General features: G+C 42.4%; 1 protein-coding gene and 1 non-coding gene across 4 annotated transcripts in view; both read right to left on the minus strand.

Annotated features, from left to right (window-relative positions):
• The window catches only part of elf1 (E74-like ETS transcription factor 1), a 263,211-nt gene extending 255,534 nt beyond the window's left edge, over nt 1–7,677 (minus strand). The window contains exon 1 of one of the 3 annotated variants that reach the window (XM_048605142.1): nt 7,657–7,677. The gene's annotated coding sequence lies outside the window, so the exon portion shown is untranslated. The remainder of the gene's footprint in view (nt 1–7,656) is intronic. The other 2 variants (XM_048605137.1, XM_048605140.1) reach the window with 2 other exon arrangements.
• A 1,354-nt stretch (nt 7,678–9,031) lies between these two features.
• On the minus strand, nt 9,032–9,103 carry trnae-uuc. Its single transcript has one exon. It is a non-coding gene; the product is annotated as a tRNA-Glu (tRNA).
• Between the last annotated feature and the right edge of the window lie 644 nt (nt 9,104–9,747).

A 9,747-nucleotide genomic window follows, 5' to 3' on the forward strand; every position in this document is an offset into this window, starting at 1 on the left:
TGATCTTCTCCAAAGATTCTATTACAGACCCAACATGTCCACAAACTGGGGTCAAGCAAATTTGTGTCATTGCTCAGTGGTCATCTCCATCTTCTGCACAGCAACACTCCACCCCATATCCATGAAGCTGGAATGGAGCTTCTATACAAGACAAACAGGAAACTATTCAACGTGCATCACCTCCAGTACAGAACCAAGACCAGCCCAATCTCTATCATCAAGCTGTAGTGTGCAGATAACGTTTCTGTGGCCACACACTCCAAGACCAAACTACAAACCATCTTCAATGCATCCACGGAGGTGTATGAGAAAATGGGTCAGAGATAAACCATTGGAAAACCGTCAGTTCTCATAACATTGAATCACATTTCAGTGAGGGAAGATATTGAAGAAAAAAATTCAATATTATCTCCAGTGAGTCAGTGCAGCCTTTGACCATATGAGGAACAAAGAGCTGGAATCCAGCATCAAGCCCGCGATCTATATCGACAGTCGTATTACCTGTCTTTCTGTATATGTTGGAGACATGGCCAATGTGCTGCAGACATCTCAAAAACACTTGAGAAATATCACCAGCAAGGCCTCCCACAGAATTCAGCCAATCCACTGAAAGGGTAGGTGCTCTGATATCAATGCCTTCTGAGGCCAAAACCCCCAGCATCACTGCACTGGCTACTATCAATCAGCTGCTTTGGCTGGACATATCATTGATACACCTGACAAGATGCACAAAATGTTCTCAAAAGTGTCACTGAGAGAAAACATTTCAAAGGAAATGCTCAAAGCGTTGCTGATAAAAACACAATATCCACAATCTCTTGCTCAAGACCACCCAAATTGGGAGGAGAAGCATCCATGAAGGTGCCCACCATTTTGAGCATCGCCGATAGGCACTGGTGGCAGCCAAACACAAACGGTGGAAGGGCTGGTGAAAACCCAAGCATCTCATCTACCCATTTTTTCAGATACCAGCTGCACCAGCTGTGGCAGGGTGTGTGCATCCAGCGTTGGGCTGCTCCATCACCTCAGGCCCACAGCTCCAGACTGGAAGAAAGTCATCTTTGGTCTTAAGAGGACTGCCTAGGAGCATTGAGATCATTCAAGTCCGTACAAAAAATGATGTCTCTGAAGGCACAGCCCTCCCTCAGCACTGGACTGTAATGTCAGCCAAAGGTTTTGTGTTCAAGTCTCTGACATGGAATTTGAATCCACAACTTTCTGACTCAATAGGCAAGATCATTGAGGGCTAATATCTCAACGGTCTAAAACGCATAACATTTATAATTGAGCAATAGAGGTGGAATTCACTAGCCTCAATTCTCTTAAGATGGCTATGTACTGCGTATGATATGCTCTAGGGTAGCAACTCTCAGTCAATCTCATACAACTAGCAACTACTCAAAGTAAACACTACATTCTCACAAAGACTGGCAGCCCATTAAACCTACTTAAAAATGCACACAGCTTGTCATGGTCACCAGCCTTGGATATACCAAAACAGCTTTGAAATTGGCGCAGAAAGCACATCTCATGGAACCAGCAAGTTGACGGCGCTAATGTGTCAGAAAGCCCCACATAAAAACAGCTTTTGCAGGTGAGGTAGTCAAACTCAGATCGAGTTCACAAGGAAAGCTGCACAAAATGGCACTCTCTTCCAGTCCTTGGAGCTTACAGTCAATAAACCCACAAATTCAAACTCCAACTTTTAATGCAGTTGAACTTCATCCCACTGCTTTCTTCATTTTCTCAAAGGTTCAGCCAATTACATCCAATTCATAAGTTACTTATAATCTGAAACATGAGCAGATTTATTTGATGTCAACCATGTTCCCTTTAGACATAACAGAAAATTCAACAGAAAACGGGCAGATTGTCACATACGCAGTTACTCAGAAGTCACATGCCAGTTTTTCAACAGTCTGATATAATGGAGTGAGTGGGAAGGGTTGACAGGCCGTGACGGGCGAGAGTGGGAGTAATGGCAGATGCAAGCCAACAAGGCAGAATTGCCTACTACCCTGTATGGGTATGCCCGAGCATTCCAGTGTACAAAGCCATTGGATATCTGCCAGCTAATATAAATGGTGCAGATTGTTCTGCATGGTGTCATCAGTATCAAGAAACCACATTCATTAAAATAAACAGCACAAGATTACCACATGATCACAGAAACAACTTGCATCAATTTTGCATCTTCAGTCTAGCAACACATCTCAAGACACTTAATTAGAGCATTTCAAAATTAAATTTAGCAAGTCACTAAAATCTGCAAAGAAGTAGGTTTTAAGCAGCTTCTAAATCAGGAAAAGGGTCTGGAATGAGAATTTCTGAGGCAAGGGTTGAGAAGGTTAAAAGGCATTACTACCAATCATAAGGCAAATGAAATGAAAAACTCACAAGAGGCCAGTGTTAGAGCAAGACTGAGTGAATTGTAGGCCTTTACAGAAATAACGGATGGGCAGTGCCAAATTCAAAGAGGAAAAAGAAGGAGAATAAAAATAGGACTGGGAGTTAATACAAGCACAAGGGTAATGATGATGAATAGATTTAATGCAAGTTAGGTTGCAAACAGTAAAACAACCTGGGAAATATGAGATTGAAGAGACCACATGACCACTCCAGCTTGTTCTATCAGTCTATATGATGGTGGCTGATCTTCTGGCCCAACTCCACATCCCTGCCTTTACCCATATCCCTCATTTCCCAGAAAGACCAAAACTTTGTCTATCTCAACCTTGATTATGTTCAATGATGGAGCATCCACAACCTCCAAATGATTCCAATCATCCACAACCCTCAGTGAAGAAATTTCTCTGCAGCTCCACCCTGAACAACTGACCCGTTACCCTGAAACCGATCCACATTTTTCTAGATCCCCAGCCTTGGAGAACCCACTTGTGTCCACCCTATCAAGCTCCCTCTGAGTTTTGTATGTTTTCAGAGGACTGATCAAATTTTCCCAATTTTTGACCATAAGACAACAATTTCATCCCAGGGATCAAACTAGTGAACTTTTTCTTGTCAAGTATATCCTTCCTTGAAAGAGGTGACCCACACATAGTACATCAGTTTCAGTCTCATCAAAGCTCAGCATAATTGAAGCAAAACTTAATTCTTTCACTCTAGTCTCCTTATACTAAATACCAACATACCATTTGCTGTTCAAATTGCTTTCTGTATCTACATGCTAACTTTCTGTTCTCCCTGTACAAGACCAAAGTTCCTTTGAACATCTACATTTCGAAAGTGTTTTTTTACAGCCAAACTGAATAGCATCATAGTCCCCCTTCTTATATTCAGTCTGCAACCTGTCAATATCTATTTTCTCCTCACAAAGTTTATGTTCCCATTGGCTTTCTATTGTCAGCAAACTTAGATACATTACTCTCAGTCTCTTTGTCTAAGTCATTGATTTGGAAAATTATATAACCAACACACCCTCCATCACCACAGCTACCTTAGCAAATTGCAGTTACAATGCGTTTGCTTATCAGTCACTGAATTGCACAATTAAAATCAAAAACACATACAATAGCAGTAAAAGAATGCGACTAAATTAACCTTGCCCCCTCCCCAATTCAAACCTTTCTCATCCCATTTCACGTGAATGAGTAGGCCAAACTTCAAAGATCACAGATGACAAAAAGTTCCCTGATAAGCATCTTGCTGGCAAAAACTGAAGGTTACTTACAGAGGGTAAATGTTACTGCAAATGAAAAAGATCTGTTCAGAAATAATTCTCTTTCAAATATTCCATACACAAACTAAAAATGCTTATTTTAATATATGTTTCTCCCACCCACTAACCCCAACTACCCCCTCTCTCCTACAATACGGTCCTGCATTAAGTTAGCTTATGCCACCCAGTACATTAATTGAGACCCTAGTAATAGCCTCAATATTATACAAAGGAAAGAGAAAATGACAACTCAGGATTCCATTTCCCTGGGGTTCTATGGTCTGGTCTACATACCAAAGGGCAGAATTAAGGCTTGGCCAGTCTTTACATGATGATGCAGATCTGGTTGTTATGATTAGGTATATGCAAGGGACACTTTCTCCCACCATACTCCAACAGCATACCTTAAGCCAACCTCTGAACAAAACTGTAGTAGTTTGAACTTTTCCATTTATCACATCAGCCTTGTTGCTAATTCCATTCTAAATGTATGCAGACTAAATGTCCTCTTTGGAAAATTACTAAATCACTTTGTGCTTGTAAGGCACAGACACTTCGAATGTGGATGGATAAACTCTGATAATGAGACAGGGCTGATCCGCAATAACAATCAGCATCTCGGCCCTGAAATCTAAAGTTTATTCTCAGCTAAAAAATTACATTTATATGGGACTCTGTCCATAGTAAAATGGACCAAGCTACTTCACTGTAATCAGACAAAGAAAATTGACATTATATCAAAAGGCAGAAACATTTTGACAGGTTACTAACAGTGTAACAAAAAGATTGACTTTCAGAAACTTCTTACAGAGAACGAGACAGGTATAGAGGCAACGTCGGGAGGACCATCAGAGCTTAGAAGCAAAACAGCTGAAAGTTAAAGCACCAGTAGGACAACAGAGGGAAAGGGGGATGCACAAAGGGCCAGAGGTGAAGAAACATAGAGACCTTGGAACATCTTAGGGCTAGAAGAGGTTACAGAGGTTGAGAATTTTAATAATCAACATGGTTGTTCATCAACAAGCCTAGATGTGATGGATAAGCTTTGTGGACAGGAGGATATGAGCAGAGTTTTGGACAGGCTTAAATTTATGGAAAGTGGAAAATGGAAGGCTGGCCAAGGGTAAGTAAGGTAGTGAAGCCTGGAAATGAGCAGTTTCACCTTCACACCACTGCCGTCCTGGTTGAATGTAGAAGTTCAAAGCCCCAAATGACTGGAAAACAAAGTGGTGCAAGACTCTCTATGGAATCTTGCTTCACTCCCCTCTGTAGGAGTACTGTGATTGTAACACGGTTCAACTGGAACAAATGTAGCCATCCTAGGACAAGCCAACCAAAGACACACATGAGAATTCTTGGAGGCCTGGCACTCAAACTGGAACTCCATTAACTAACATGTAGAGCTGGACCCCATACACCAACCACTAAGAAACAAATCCGGGAGTGATGCCACCCAGCCCAGCAAACCAAGACACTTAAATAGCAAGTGGGACAGAACACCGACGCTTCACCGGAGGCACACTGATGATGTTACCTAGCAGGGTGACGAAACATCTGCAACCAAACTTACCAGCCCAGCGAGCAAGTCAACAACCACAGGTTTAGCTGTTACAGGGAACAGTAGATCTCAAGTACAGCTCTCTTCAAACTTCAGCAGCTCCCCACTGGTTAAATTAATTCCCTTAATAGATAAAACTGGAAATCAACCAGTATAACAAGCTGACACAGTAGAGCAGAAAGGTAACTCCTGCCCAGGATAAACTAGCTGAAGCCTACAGCACAGAATGAAATATGCCCTGCTGCAAGTTAAAATGTAGAAGAAAGTATAAATTAGGCTGAAACCAGAGTGGAGTCCATTGCTTTCCTAATCTATTTGGAGCATCTTAATACTCTGTCATTTTCAAACCAGTACGACCTGAAAACCAAACAACAATTTGTCTAACCCTTCAATCCAAGGGCATGGTAAGTACTTCGCGTAGTGATATCACGGGAAAACTGCATTTCAGCTTGACTCTGTTGGTAACATTCTCATCTCAGAAGAAGGGTTAAAGTTCCAAGCTCCATTCCATACATAATCTCAGATATTACCACAATTCAATAGCAGCAAATTGGACATAGAGCACTCAGATACTGCGCAGTCATGCAGGACACCATGTAACAAGTACTTTCAGCTGTCCCTCAGTTGGTAGCACTCGTGCCTCAGAGTGAGAGAAGGATGTATGTTGAAAAATTCCATTCCAATAATTTGACCACAAAATCTAGGCTGACAACATGCAGTACTAAGGGAATACTAAACTGCCAGTGTTGCTGTTTCTTGGGTGATGTGTTAAATAGAAGCCCCGCCTGGTCTCCTACATGAATTAAAACATCCCATGGACTGGTTGGGCTGAAGGGTCTGCATCCATGCAGTATGACTCTATGACTGTGTCCCTGGTGTCTTGGCAACAACGTATCCCTCAAATTAACATCACAGACAGATTATCTATAGATTGAGGTTTGTGGAGGTGTGCTCTGCATAAATTAGCTGCTGTACTTCCTAGGTTACAATAGTAACTACACTTCAATAACTTCCTTGACTGTGAAGTAGTTGGCATGTTCTGAGCTGTGAGAGGAACAGTATAAATGCAAGTTACTCTTGTGTTGTCTGGCTTACTCCCACTGGTCAAGATCCTCACATTTCTTGTCATCCCACCCTAATAAATGACTAAAGTCTTTAGCTGTTGCATGGGAAAGACACATCTCGCACTTACTGCTCTTTCAGAACTCCAAATGCCAGTCAATATACTGAACAGCTCAGAACTACCACAGCACAATATGGATAGGAGCACACATTTAATTTTGAAAATAAAACCTCTATCCTACAATTTGGATTTGAATTCCTCCAACCATATTGCAATTTTGCTGTCAGTTTAACATTTTCTTTTGATTTTTTTTTAAACAGCAAACAGCTTCACAATTCTGAGATTCCCTGTATCCCCCCAAAAAATCAGGCTGGTCAGACCATTAAAAGACCAATGGAATTTTATAGATGACTTTGAAGTCAATGCTGGCTATTCTAAACAGTGAACAGGAGCAGGACTCTCTCTCTTCCCCACTCCACACCCCGCCCACGCACCACCACCCTCACTCAAATTACTTTGGGTGATTCATAATGTTTATTCTACTTCAAGACAGAGTACCACCGGTGCTTCCCACATTAGAATTTCCCAGCTACCAAGCTACAGAACGTTTTCCCACTATATTATTGCACAGCCACTGGTTCAGTAGCCTCCCTCATTCCTTTAACTTCATTAAAATTATCCTGCTTTATATATATATATATATGGAAAAAACTATGAAATAGTGGGATTCAATGATGTATGTTTAAGTGCTCTCAATGATCAGGTTATTGGGTTGAAGCACTCAGTTTCCTATAGCCTTGAACATCTTGGACTGTCGCCAGCAACAATGACTTTTTGATCGCAGCAGTACATCACAGGGAGTGTGTGTAAGCACAAATGAAGCAATCAACACAATGATGAAGATTATCTCCTGGTGATGCGCTTACATCACTGCATTTACAAGCTCATATTTTATCAAAGACTGAAAGACTCCCAACCGGTAAAATTGGTGGGGGGTGGGGGGTAGTGCTTGGTGAGTTGAGCTGTCATTAACTTGTTTGCATGGTCGCTTCGAGCACGCTGCTTTGAATCCACCGGTACATCCAGACTTACCGCACTCAATGGCTTAATCCGCTCAACTTTTAAAACAACTTACTGCAAGTGTGTACGATCACTGAAGTGGAGACGTTTTAAGAAAACGTGCGTCAGGCGCAGCAAAATCCTGGGCACAGTGGGTCACGGGGCATGCAATCATTGAACATGATGCCAGTAATCACACTTACTTATTTGAGGGGACTGTTTCCTTCTGCAGCTAAGTTTCGCTCTAAACACAAAGAAAAAGTTAGGAAACCCACCCTGAGCTTGTTCTCTACTCACCGTGGGAGGAGGGTCACCTCTACACAGGTCAGTGCTGATCAATGAAGCGAAGTCTCTTTACCATTCGCCTGCCTCCACACTCCCCACCAAAACTCCTTGAAGGTTTGGGGATTTCCTAACTCGTTTCTCGTCTTTTCCATTGGCTCCGGGCGAATCACATTTTTCCATAACACTGTGGCCAATTTCTGCAGCAAGGGACGGTCTCCAAGCTTCAGATGCGATGAGAATTAACAGCATTTGACTGGCGCCAGAACTGTTTATTATCCACAAAAGCAACATACACAGATCGGTTTCGAATATTCTAAATAATTCCAGTTGGGCTTAGATATAAAATGCTTTTCAATTTAAAGAAAAAAGCTATTTTCGAAGTTTTTTTTTTACAAAATAATTCTCAATTTGGTGACAATATAACACCCAAAAGACACAAACATATAGGTGCAGCAGAGTTAACACCTATGGGGTAGGAATTAACTAGGAGCGAAGAAATGGAAAAGTGCAATTAATTATTGGATTCAGGGGACTTTGACAACGAGAGTAGACAGAAAACAGGAGACTGAAAAAGTATTGGCTTCTGTTTGCTACTGGTGGGAACTTGCTCTGATAAAGTGGGATTTCGAAATTAATTTCACTTTGGATAATAACTTAATAGTGCGGGATAATTGTGCAGGGGGCCAGGTCGGACTGGGATGAAGTCGGTTTTCTGAGCGTTGGCATAATTGTACTCGATGGATTTAAGTTCATTAACGGGGCATTGTCCCGGTCTCTGGGAGAGTATCCACATCGATAGAAACATTTAAATATTTATGATTTTAAATTCCCGACAGATTTGCTTGTGTTCGTTTGACGGCTGTGACTGGAAGTGAGTCGGACTTGTCCGCAATAGAAAACAATGTCAAACTGTGTTTCTTTTTAAAAGTGGTCCTTATGATTTACACTGCCCGGGCAGTGAATTTGGAGACGGTCCCTTGGATTAGGGAACTGCTCCTTCTTTCCCAGAAGTGACCCTCACTCCCAAAAAAGTCCCTGAATGCTCGACATTAGATACCATGGGAAAAGTCAGAAGATAGACAGAGAACCCCCGGGAGTCACGCTTTGTCCCTTTACGTCCCACGGAAGCTACAGGACGGGAATTTGGGAGGATTCCAGGGTAATATAGAGTCAAAATCCCCTCTATCCCAGTTTGTCCCAATGTTAGCCGAACTCCGGCTCCAGGCAGCCCCAGGTAAGGGAGGCCATTGCAGCGCAATCCCACCATCGGTCACAGCGGCGTCTGTTGCAGTCGCTGCAACTTATGGGGGACCGTTCGGACATTTGTTTGAACATGTCTCCATAACCACAAAAAAAGGATTTGAAGATGCAAAAAAAAAAATTCTCATTCCCATACCGGGAGTCGAACCCGGGCCGCCTGGGTGAAAACCAGGAATCCTAACCGCTAGACCATATGGGAGGAGTTGAAAACAACCTCTTCTGAGACGAATGTAAGTGTGTCATCAGGTCGTCACTGGGGTTAATTACGTACTGTTTCGAGGATGCGGATTGGTTTAACTGCAGTCAGTACTCAGCTAACTCCAGTTAGAGAATTGAAACGGGTTGACTCCAGTGAGTGGATTAATACTGGGCTAGCTGCAGGGAAAGGACTAATACTGGGCTAGGTATAGTCAGAGGACTAATACTGGGCTAGGTAATAAGGATTAATGCTAGGCAACAAGGTGCAGAGCTGGATGAACACAGCAGGCCAAGCAGCATCTTAGGAGCAGAATGCTAGGCAAACTTGGATAGGCACATGTATGATAGCAAAATGAAGGGTATGCACATTAGTTTGATCTTAGAGGAGGATAATAGGTGGGCACAACATTGTGGGCCGAAGGGCCTGTACTGTTCTATGTTCTATGTTTAAACTCTAGTCAAAGCGTTAATACTGGGCTAGGTACCATCAGAGGACTGATACTCGGCTAGGTGCAATCAAACGACTAATGCTGAGCTACCGACAGTCAAAGGACTCGTACTGGGCTATAACTCACTCAGAGACAGTAAGACCTGCCAGTGCTGGAGTCAGAGATATCACAGTGTAGAGCTGGAGGAACACAGCAG

Source organism: Rhincodon typus, chromosome 14 (assembly GCF_021869965.1).
Source record: "Rhincodon typus isolate 14 chromosome 14, sRhiTyp1.1, whole genome shotgun sequence".
Taxonomy (NCBI): domain Eukaryota; kingdom Metazoa; phylum Chordata; class Chondrichthyes; order Orectolobiformes; family Rhincodontidae; genus Rhincodon; species Rhincodon typus.